We start from the raw sequence: 12,526 nt of genomic DNA on the forward strand, positions 1-12,526 counted from the left end.
AAAGGCCCATGAAAATGACCAAGTCAATCAAAACTGGGGGCATCTGCAAAATATTCTTAACTATATTTCAATTCTGCAATCCTAGCACTTTGGGACGCTGAGGCGGGCAGATCACTTGAGGTCAGGAGTTTGAGACCAGCCTGGCCAACATGGTGAAACCCCATCTCTACTGAAAAGACAAAAATTAATCACGCGTGATGGCGCATGCCTGTAGTCCCAGCTAAGCGGCAGGCTGACGCAGGAGACTCGCTGGAACCTAGGAAGCAGAGTCTGCAGTGAGCTGAGAACATGCCACTGGACTCCAGCCTGGGCAACAGAGTAAGACTCTGTCTCAAGAAAAAAAAAAAAAGGAAATCTTTGGAAATCACCAACTATGTGTAAAGCAGATGAATATTACATAATTTCATTTAAATACATCCTTAAATAACATTAAAGAAACGTTTAAAGTAAATGCACGGCCTACTACCTCAATTGCCTTTACTCTCATGACCCAATCCATGTGCTTTGATGAGGGTCTGCACACTGTGGCCCCTAGGCCAAATCTAGTCACACCTCTTCATTCATTCATTTAAGGCTGTTTGTGCTCTTCAAGGTAGAATAGAGTTGTAGTAATAAGACCATATGGCTCAATAACACTAAAATATTTACTGTACTATCTGACTTCTCACAGAAAAATTTCATGATCCTTGGCCTAAACAATTACCTACTGGAAATCCTGGTCCTCACAGATCTTTTTTCACACTGCTACACGTTCTGATAATTTAATTTTTGTGTTCACATAATAATCTAAACTCATATTTGATATTGTATCCCACTAGTTCCCTATCTGATCATCGTTTGTTCCTAAATGAAACTAGAACATTAGCAACGATATGAATTACTTCAAGCATATGTTTTTGTCTAACTTATGCAAAACAATTTTTTTTGGATAAACTCTCAAAGGATCTCAATATATTGATTGACCAGTTTGCAAGATTTTTTAAATAGAAATACCTGTTTATAATTAAAAATTAGAAAATGCGGGGGAGGGGGGCGCCCAAGATGGCCAAATAGGAACAGTTCCAGCCTCTAGCTACCAGCATGAGTGACACAGAAGACGGGTGATTTCTGCATTTTCACCTGCGGTACCGGGTTCATCTCATTGGGGCATGTCAGAGAGTCAGTGCTGGTCCGCAGGTGCAGCCCGACAAGCGAGAGCTGAAGCAGGGCGAGGCATCGCCTCACCTGGGAAGCACAAGGGGGAAGGGAATTCCTTTTCCTAGCCAAAGGAAATTAAGACACACAACACCTGGAAAATCGGGTAACTCCCACCCTAATACTGCGCTTGACCAAGGGTCTTAGCAAACAGCACACTGGGAGATCATATCCCACACCTGGCCGGGAGGGTCCCATGCCCACAGAGCCTCCCTCATTGCTAGGACAGCAGTCTGAGATCTAACTGCAAGGCGGCAGCGAGACTGTTCAGCAATATTCTATCTTCTGCAGTCTCCATTGCTGATACTCAGGCAAACAGGGTCTGGAGTGGACATCAAGCAAACTCCAACAGACTTGCAGCTGAGGGTCCTGACTGTTAGAAGGAAAACTAACAAACAGAAAGGACACCCACACCAAAACCCCATCAGTACGTCACCATCATCAAAGACCAAAGGCAGATAAAACCACAAAGATGGGGAAAAAGCAGTGCAGAAAAGCTGGAAACTCAAAAGATAAGAGCGCATCTCCCCCTCCAAAGGAACACAGCTCATCGCCAGCAATGGAACAAAGCTGGATGGAGAATGATTTTGACGAGTTGAGAGAAGAAGGCTTCAGTCAATCGCACTTCTCAGAGCTAAAGGAGGAACTATGTAACCAGCGCAAAGAAACTAAAAACCTTGAAAAAATAATGGATGAATGGATAACTAGAATAATCAATGCAGAGAAGACCTTAAAAGAATTGATAGAGATGAAAACCATGACATGAGAACTACATCACAAATGCAAAACCTTCAGTAACTGACTCGATCAACTGGAAGAAAGATTGTCAGTGATTGAAGATCAAATAAATGAAATGAAGCAAGAAGAGAAGTGTAGAGAAAAAAGAGTAAAAAGAAATGAACAAAGCCTCCAAGAAATATGGGATTATGTGAAAAGACCAAATCTACGTCCGATTGGTGTGCCTGAAAGTGATGGGAAAAATGGAACCAAGTTGGAAAACACTCTGCACTTCCGAAACCTAGTGAGGCAGGCCAACATTCAAATTCAGGAAATACAGGGAACACCACAAAGATACTCCTCGAGAAGAGCAACTCTAAGACACAATTGTCAGATTCACCAAAGTTGAAATGAAGGAAAAAATGTTAAGGGCAGCCACAGAGAAAGGTCGGGTCACCCACAAAGGGAAGCCCATCAGACTAACAGCAGATCTCTTGGCAGAAACTCTACAAGCCAGAAGAGAGTGGGGGCCAATATTCAACACTCTTAAAGAAAAGTATTTTCAAGCCAGAATTTCATATCCAGCCAAACTAAGTTTCATAAGTGAAGGAGAAATAAAATCCTTAACAGACAAGCAAATGCTTACAGATTTTGTCACCACCGGGCCTGCCCTACAAAAGATCCTGAAGAAAGCACTAAACATGGAAAGGAACAATCGGTACCAGCCATAGCAAAAACATACCAAAATCCATCAATACTAGGAAGAAACTGCATCAACTAATGAGCAAAATAACCAGCAAATACCATGATGACAGCATCAAGTTCACACACAACAATATTAACCTTAAATGTAAATGGATCAAATGGTCCAATTAAAAGACACAGACTGGAAAATTGGATAAAGAGTCAAGATCCATCAGTTTGCTGTATTCAGGAGACCCATCTCACATGCAGAGACATACATAGGCTCAAAATAAAGGGATGGAGGAAGATCTACCAAGCAAATGGAAAACAAAAAAAAGCAGGGGTTGCAATTCAAGTCTCTGATAAAACAGACTTTAAACCATCAAAGATCAAAAGAGACAAAGAAGGCCATTACATAATGGTAAAGGGATCAATTCATCGGGAAAAATTAACTATCCTAAATATATATGCACCCAATACAGGAGCACCCAGATTCATAAAGCAAGTCCTTAGAGACTTACAAAGAGACTTAGACTCCCATACAATAATAATGGGAGACTTTAACACCCCACCATCAACATTAGATAGATCAACGATACAGAAAATTAATAAGGATATCCAGGAATTGAACTCAACTCTGCACCAAGCGGACCTAATAGACATCTATAGAACTCTCCACCCCAAATCAACAGAATATACATTCTTCTCAGCACCACATTGCACTTATTCCAAAATTGACCACATAGTTGGAAGTAAAGCACTCCTCAGCAAATGTACAAGAACAGAAATTATAACAAACTGTGTCTCAGACCACAGTGCAATCAAACTAGAACTCAGGACTAAGAAACTCAGTCAAAACCACTCAACTACATGGAAACTGAACAACCTGCTCCTGAATGACTACTGGGTACATAATGAAATGAAGGCAGAAATTAAGATGTTCTTTGAAACCAATGAGAACGAAGATACAACATACCAGAATCTCTGGGACACATTTAAAGCAGTGTGTAGAAGGAAATTTATAGCACTAAATGTCCACAAGAGAAAGCAGGAAAGATCTAAAATTAACATCCTAACATCACAATTAAAAGAACTAGAGAAGCAAGAGCAAACACATTCAAAAGCTAGCAGAAGGCAAGAAATAACGAAGATCAGAGCAGAACTGAAGGAGATAGAGACACAAAAAACCCTCCAAAAAACCAATGAATCCAGGAGCCGGATTTTTGAAAAGATCAACAAAATTGATAGACCACTAGCAAGACTAATAAAGAAGAAAAGAGAGAAGAATCAAATAGACGCAATATAAAAGTGATAAAGGGGATATCACCACCGACCCCACAGAAATACAAACTACCATCAGAGAATACTATAAACACCTCTACGCAAATCAACTAGAAAATCTAGAAGAAATGGATAATTTCCTGGACACTTATACTCTCCCAAGACTAAACCAGGAAGAAGTTGAATCCCTGAATAGGCCAATAGTAGGTCCCGAAATTGAGGCAATAATTAATAGGCTACCAACCAAAAAAAGTCCAGGACCAGACGGATTCACAGCCGAATTCTACCAGAGGTACAAGGAGGAACTGGCACCATTCCTTCTGAAACTATTCCAAACAACAGAAAAAGAGGGAATCCTCCCAAACTCATTTTATGCAGTCAACATAATCCTGATACCAAAACCTGGCAGAGACACAACAAAAAAAAGAGAATTTTAGACCAATATCCCTGATGAATATCGATGCAAAAATCCTCAAAATAATACTGGCAAACCAAATCCAGCAGCACATCAAAAAGTTTATCCACCATGATCAAGTGGGCTTCATCCCTGGGATGCAAGGCTGGTTCAACATATGCAAATCAATAAACATAATCCAGCATATAAACAGAACCAAAGACAAAAACCACATGATTATCTCAATAGATGCAGAAAAGGCCTTTGACAAAATTCAACAGCCCTTCTTGCTAAAAATGCTCAATAAATTCGGTATTGATGGAACATATCTCAAAATAATAAGAGCTATTTATGACAAACCCACAGCCAATATCATACTGAATGGGCAAAAACTGGAAGCTTTCTCTTTGAAAACTGGCACAAGACAGGGATGCCCTCTCTCACCACTCCTATTCAACATAGTGTTGGAAGTTCTGACTAGGGCAATCAGGCAAGAGAAAGAAATAAAGGGTATTCCGTTAGGAAAAGAAGAAGTCAAATTGTCCCTGTTTGCAGATGACATGATTGTATATTTAGAAAACCCCATTGTCTCAGCCCAAAATCTCCTTAAGCTGATAAGCAACTTCAGCAAAGTCTCAGGATACAAAATCAATGTGCAAAAATCACAAGCATTCTTATACACCGGTAACAGACAAACAGAGAGCTAAATCATGAATGAACTCCCACTCACAATAGCTTCAAAGAGAATAAAATACCTAGGAATCCAACTTACAAGGGATGTAAAGGACCTCTTCAAGGAGAACTACAAACCACTGCTCAGTGAAATAAAAGAGGACACAAACAAATGAAAGAACATACCATACTCATGGATAGGAAGAATCAATGTTGTGAAAATGGCCATACTGCCCAAGGTAATTTATAGATTCAATGCCATCCCCATTAAGTTACCAATGACTTTCTTCACAGAATTGGAAAAAACTGCTTTAATATGGAACCAAAAAAGACCCCGCATTGCCAAGACAATCCTAAGCGAAAAGAACAAAGCTGGGGGCATCACACTACCTGACTTCAAACTATACTACAAAGCTACAGTAACCAAAACAGCATGGTACTGGTACCAAAACAGAGATATAGACCAATGGAACAGAACAGAGCCTTCAGAAATAATACCACACATCTACAACCATCTGATCTTTGACAAACCTGACAAAAACAAGAAATGGGGAAAGTATTCCCATTTAATAAATGGTGCTGGGAAAATTGGCTAGCCAGAAGTAGAAAGCTGAAACTGGATCCTTTCCTTACTCCTTATAGAATAATTAATTCAAGATGGATTAGAGACTTAAATATTAGATTTAAAACCATAAAAACCCTGGAAGAAAACCTAGGTAATACCATTCAGGACATAGGCATGGGCAAGGACTTCATATCTAAAACACCACCAATAGCAACGGCAACAAAAACCAAAATTGACAAATGGGATCTAATTAAACTAAAGAGCTTCTGCACAGCAAAAGAAACTACCACCAGAGTGAACAGGCAACCTACAGAATGGGAGAAAATTCTTGCAATCTACTTATCTGACAAAGGGCTAATATCTAGAACCTACAAAGAACTCAAACAAATTTACAAGAAAAAAACAAACAACCCCATCCAAAAGTGGGCAAAGAATATGAACAGATACTTCTCAAAAGAAGACATTCATACAGCCAACAGACACATGAAAAAATGCTCATCATCACTCGCCATCAGAGAAATGCAAATCAAAACCACAATGAGATACCATCTCACACCAGTGAGAATGGCAATCATTAAAAAATCAGGAAACAACAGGTGCTGGAGATGATGTGGACAAATAGGAACACTTTTACACTGTTGGCAGGACTGTAAAGTGGTTCAACCATTGTGGAAAACAGTGTGGTGATTCCTCAAGGATCTAGAACAAGAAATACCATTTGACCCAGCCATCTCATTACTGGATATATACCCAAAGGATTATAAATCATGCTGCTATAAAGACACATGCACATGTATGTTTATTGTGGCACAATCACAATAGCAAAGACTTGGAATCAACCCAAATGTCCGTCAGTGACAGACTCGATTAAGAAAATGTGGCACATACACACCATGGAATACTATGCAGCCATAAAAAAGGATGAGTTCGTGTTGTTTGTAGGGACATGGATGCAGCTGGAAACCATCATTCTCAGCAAACTATCACAAGAACAGAAAATCAAACACCGCATGTTCTCACTCACAGGTGGGAATTGAACAATGAGATCATTTGGACACAGGAAGGGGAACCTCACACACCGGGGCCTATTGTGGGGTGGCAGAGGGGGGAGGGATAGCATTAGGAGATATACCTAATGCAAATGACGAGTTAATGGGTGCAGCACACCAACCTGGCACATGTATACATATGTAACAAACCTGCACGTTGTGCACATGTACCCTAGAACTTAAAGTATAATAATAATAAAAAAAGAAAATGCAGATAAACAAAAATACAAAATAAAGCTTTTTCTAATCCTACTGCCCAGAGATAATCACTTCTAACACTTTGATGAATGTCCATTCCAGATTTTTTGTTTGTTTTTAACATGTATACATGTAAAAGGAAAGACTGAACCATACCTAAATATCCATCAATATGGGAAAGATTACATAAACAAGAACATCCATACTAAGGAATACTCTACATGATACTCAACTGATAAATACTCAACTGATAAAAGTAATGATAAGAAGCTATATGACCTGATGTGGAAAGTCTGCCAATATATACATTGAAGATTTAAAAAAGGAAGGTTAAAAAATAGGGCAGTGGTATCTTGGATATGACACTAAAAGCACATATGACAGAAAAGCACAATATTCTTTTTAGGAAACCTAAAAAGAATATTGTCAATAATATATAAAATATTAAATAAACAAAAATCTCTGAATACAGAGATTTCCTGTGCTTTTAGGAAACACTAAAAGCACAGGAAACACATGAAAAACGACTAAATTTGACCAAATCAAAATTAAACCTTTGTGCACAAAAGGACACTATGAATAAAGTGAAGAGGAAACCCACAGAATGGGGGAAAACATTTGCAAATCACATCTTAGAAAGGGGTTATTATCTAGAATATATAAAGAATGCTTATAACTCAACAACAACAAAAACAACCCATTCAATAAAAAGGACAAAAGGACTCGGATTTCTCCAAAACAGCTATACAAATGGCCAATAAGCACACATGAAAATGCTCAATACCAATAATTATTAGAGAATTGAAAATTAAAACCACAATCAGGTACCCCTTTACACCCATTAGGATGAGAATTATACAAAAAAAAATAATAACAAAACAAGCAGAATGGTGAGGATGTGGAGAAAAGAACCCTTGTGAGCTGGTGGTGAAAATGTTAAATGGTACAACTTACCACGGAAAATAGTACAGCAAGTCCTCAAGATACTAAACATAGAATTACCATATGATCCAGCAATTCCACCTCTGGGAATATACCCAAAAGAATTGAAAGCAGGGACACAAACAGATACTGGTACATTCACGATCACAGCAGCATTATTCCCAATAGCCGAAAGGAAGAAACGACCCAAGTATCTATCCATGGATGAACGGATAAGGCTGTTTTTGCTCTACAAAGGCAGAATGGAGTCATGGTAATGAAGACCATACAGCTCAATAAACCTAAAATATTTACTGTGGTATCTGGCCTTTCACAGAAAAATTTCGTGATCCTTGGCCTACACAATTACCTACTGGAAATCGTGGTTCTCAGATGTTTTTTGCTATATACCTACAATGGAATATTATTTAGCTTTTTTTAAAAAAAGAGAGAGGGCCAAGCGCAGTGGCTCACATCTATAGTCTTAGAGTTTGCGAGGCCAAGGCGGGAGGATGGCTTGAGCCCAGGAGTTCGAGACCAGCCTGGGCAACATAGAGAAACCTGGTCACTACCAAAAACTTGTATAATTTTTTAAACGTGGGTATGGTGGTGTGTGCCTGTAATCCCAGCTACTTGAGAGTCTAGGGTTGGAGGATTACTTGAGCCCAGGAGGTTGAGGCTGCAGGGAGCTATGATCAACCCATTGCACTCCAGTCTGGGTAACACAGTGAGAGCTTGCCTCAGAAAAAAAAAAGGAAAGGAAATGACGCATACTACAACATCAGTCATTTTAAGGATGCTAGCAACCAGCTCATCGTTTTGAAAACTGGTAAGTAAAGAAAATATTAATGCATTCATCATGTTTTGTTGTTTTTCTTTTGTTTTGTTTTTGTTTTTTGAGACAAGGTCTCACTCTGTCACCCAGGCTGGAGTGCAGTGGCCTGATCTAGGCTCACTGCAGCCTCCACCTCTTGGGCTCAAGTGATCCTCCCAACTCAGCCTCCTGAGTAGCTGGGGCTACAGTTGTGTGCCAGCATGCCTGGCTAATTTTTGAATTTTTTGTAGAGACTAATTTAAACAAACAAGCAAAAGTGATAAAGACTTCTGAAAAATCCTCTCCTCCATAAAATCAATAAAAACACCAGCAAAAATAGTCAGAACCAACATTTTTAAAACTCTGGAAATTAACCAAACGCTTGCAACAGTCTGAGCAGTAATTATTAAAGGAAAGTGCTCAGTAAGAACTGTGAGTTCTGTGGCATGCTAAGCTGCCTATTCTCATCTCCCCCATTCTCCACCTCCATGGTAACCTTGAAAACAACAGCCCGTAATCACAGTGCAAACCAGCAGCCTGGCAGACTCTGCAGGGGTAAAATGGGTTTGGAGCTCCTTCAATGCCCAATTCCCAATTATTATTTGACCTGTGTAGTGGTTCCCTGGAAGACTTCACTCACAAAGCTGTCTTTGGTTTATCTAACTAGGAGTTTGCCCAGTGTAAACAGCTTTTCCCCAGGAGGCATTTGTCCAAAACAATCAGAGATACTTGTTTAACATTGAGGCTGCATGAAGTGGTGAATAACAATTGGGGAAAACAATAAGCTAACCAAAAAGCTGGGAATGAGATGTCCACAGGTGACCTTGAAAAACTCCAACATATTCCTGAAAATCTAGAAGACCGCATGTCCACATGAGGCTCTGCATATGCCAGAGCTTTGTGCATGCCCAGAAACGACCTGAGAAGCTCCTAAGCTATCATCTATGGCTAACCTACAGACTCTGAGGAAGCAGGAAGTAAAGGCTAGAACAAAATTGTCAATTACTTTGGCTGAGTGTTGAAGGTGTACCCCAACACAGACATACGCGTGCACGCGCACACACACACACACACACACACACAAAGCCCACTGAAAATAACCAAGTCTCCCATGAAAAACCAGGTAATGCCAGGTCTGGAGTAGGGAAAATTCAAGGTGGGCTTGGAACACCTGTTGCTCTAGAAACCAAGGCAATGTCTAAAATTCAATGGAATTATGACAAAAGAAGACAGTTTAAAGTGTTCCCACTGGCTACATTTTGGACAATTTGAAACCTAAAAAGAATATTGTCAATAATATATAAAATATTAAATAAACAAAAATCTCTGAATACAGAGTGAGAAATTAAAAAACAGAAACCTTTTTTTAAAAAACAGAAGAATGAGTGAAGAAGGAATGACAGAATTAAAAAATAACCGTTTGCAACTCTCCATGTTAAATACTATTTCAGGCAAGGATCATCAATGTACACTAAAGCCATGGTATGAAAGATTGTTGCAAGACAGAATATTTACACCTTGTCAAGGTATCACCCTGCAGATTTCTTACAGGGAAACATGGATCTATACAACAGAGTATGTGTAGTTCACCACCTGTGCAAGTAATACTGAGTCAAACTGACACCATGATCTTCCTGATATGATGCAACATAAATCACACATCACTTTTGATGTGCTGCTGTCACAAATGTTCAATCTAATTCTAATTAAACCACAGATCTTACTGATCAATTCACAGGAATTATGTGAGGGAGATCAACAAATTAAATGGAAAATGATCAGACAAATCCAGAATATGGGACATGCTACAATACAACTGGAATGAACTCTTTAAGAGGTCAATACCATGAAAAAATAAGTGCATGAAATAAAAGAGACTAAAGAGATAGAAAAACTCATGCAATGAGTGAGCCTTGACCAGATTAAGGGGAAAAACAACTACAAAAGGAGAAATTTTAACATAGATTGGATATTAGAAAATATTTAGAAATTATAATCTTTTAGGCATTACTAGTGAGATGATGTTATAAAGAAGATCTTTATTTTTAGGAGAGTCATGCTAAAGTATTACTATTTAGAAGTAAGTGTTGTGATGTCTGCAAATTAACAAGGCTCAGCTAGCTAGTTGGATGGAGGAATAAGATAGATAGATACATAGATACATAGAAGGAAGATAGATAGATAGATAGATAGATAGATAGATAGATAGATAGATAGATAGATAGAGATAGAGTGATAGGGATAATGAACCAATGTAGCAAAATATAAGTAATTATTGAATCTAACTGAAAAAATGTACAGTAGTTAATTGTGTTATTTCATCAACTTTTATGTACGCCTGAAAATTATACACAGTACAATTTTGGGGATTAAAACCACATTCCAATGTCACTGACATCTATTTGACACCAAATTCCTAAATAAAATATTTGAAAAGAAAATTTAATCATAAATTTGAATTATCCACTATATACAAATGGAGTTTACCCAATAAATGCTAGTGTTGCTCAAATTTAGGAAACCTAGTAATGTAATTTACCATATTAATAGACAAAGTAGAAAAATTTGATTACCTCAAATAAGTTTCCAGCATTTAGTAAAATTCAGTCATAATTCCTGATAAAAATTCTGTATATAAAATAAAGTAAATGTTTGTAACACCATTTACAAATGCCAAGTCATGATTAATATGCTTCATGCTTAAACATTAGAAACACTGCTGTTTAATTGGGGAAATGATGGGATGCCAGTTAGCACCATATGACTTAAGAGTTTTTAAAAGATTAGCCAAGGTAGTTAGGTAAGAAAAAAGAGTCCAACCATTAGAAATAAAGAAGAAATTAATATTAAAAAATTATTAGATTTTAGAAACACCAAGAATAATCATTTAGAAAAACAATGGGAGAAAATGCCCCATTTGCAATGGCTAGAAAAAACATGGAATATCTTGGAATGAACTTTTTAAAAATGGGCACAACCGGCTGTGTGCAGTGGCTCATGCCTGTAATCTCAGCACTTTGGGAGGCTGAGGCCAGTGGATCACCTGAGGTCAGGAGTTCAAGACCAGCCTGGCCAACATGGCAAAACCCTGTCTCTACTAAAAAATACAAAATTTAGCTGGGTGTGGTGGCTCGCGCCTGTAATCCCAGCTATTTGGGAGACTGAGGCTGGAGAATCACTTGAACCCAGGAGGCAAAGGTTGCAGTGAGCCAAGATCGCACCACTGCATTCCAGCCTGGGCGACACGAGACTCCGTTCCCACCCCCCCAAAAATGGGCACAACCTTCAAAAACATTTAAATCTCTCTCTCTCAAGACATAAAAAAGTCTTGAGAAAATCAAAGGAAAATATTAATTCATTTGAAATAAAAATTAAGCAAAATGTCAAAGAAGGAAAAATTATAATTACAGGCAAAGACTGTTTTCTTAATATCTAGAGTATTTACAAATCAGTAAGAAAAAAACAGAAATTAGCAGGAAAATTGGTCAGACACTTAAAAAACTAGTTCACAGAAAAATCAAAATGTCAAGAAGATTATGAAAAGAGAGAAGAGAAATTACAGTTTCATTGAGAACTAAAAGCACATAAAAACATGCTTGCACAAATGTACAAAGATGTTGTAACATGGACAGAAAATCTAAATGCTCATTGATATGAGTCTAGTTAAATAAATTATGTAATATCCTCTTATACCACCAGTTAAAAAACAAGCCAACTGGGTGCAGTGGCTCACACCTGTAATTCCAGCACTTTGAGAGGCTGAGGCAGGTGGATCACATGAGGTCAGGAGTTCAAGACCAGCCTGGCCAACATGGTGAAACCCTGTCTCTACTAAAAAGTACAAAAATTATCTGGGCATGGTGGCTAGCACCTATAATCCCAGTTACTAAGGAGGCTGAGGCATGAGAATTGCTTGAACCCGGGAGGTGAGGGTTGCAGTTAGCCGAGACCATACCACTGAACACCAGGCTAGGGGACAGAGTGAGACTCCATCTCAAAAATAAAAAAACAAGCCAACTTACGAGAACTGACAGGCA

General features: G+C 38.5%; 1 protein-coding gene across 1 annotated transcript in view; it reads right to left on the reverse strand.

Moving 5' to 3' along the window:
- ADAMTSL3 (ADAMTS like 3) overlaps positions 1 to 12,526 on the reverse strand; it is a 408,397-nt gene that overhangs the window by 199,858 nt on the left and 196,013 nt on the right. The gene's annotated exons all lie outside the window — the stretch shown is intronic.

This window comes from Piliocolobus tephrosceles, chromosome 6, assembly GCF_002776525.5.
Source record: "Piliocolobus tephrosceles isolate RC106 chromosome 6, ASM277652v3, whole genome shotgun sequence".
NCBI lineage: Eukaryota > Metazoa > Chordata > Mammalia > Primates > Cercopithecidae > Piliocolobus > Piliocolobus tephrosceles.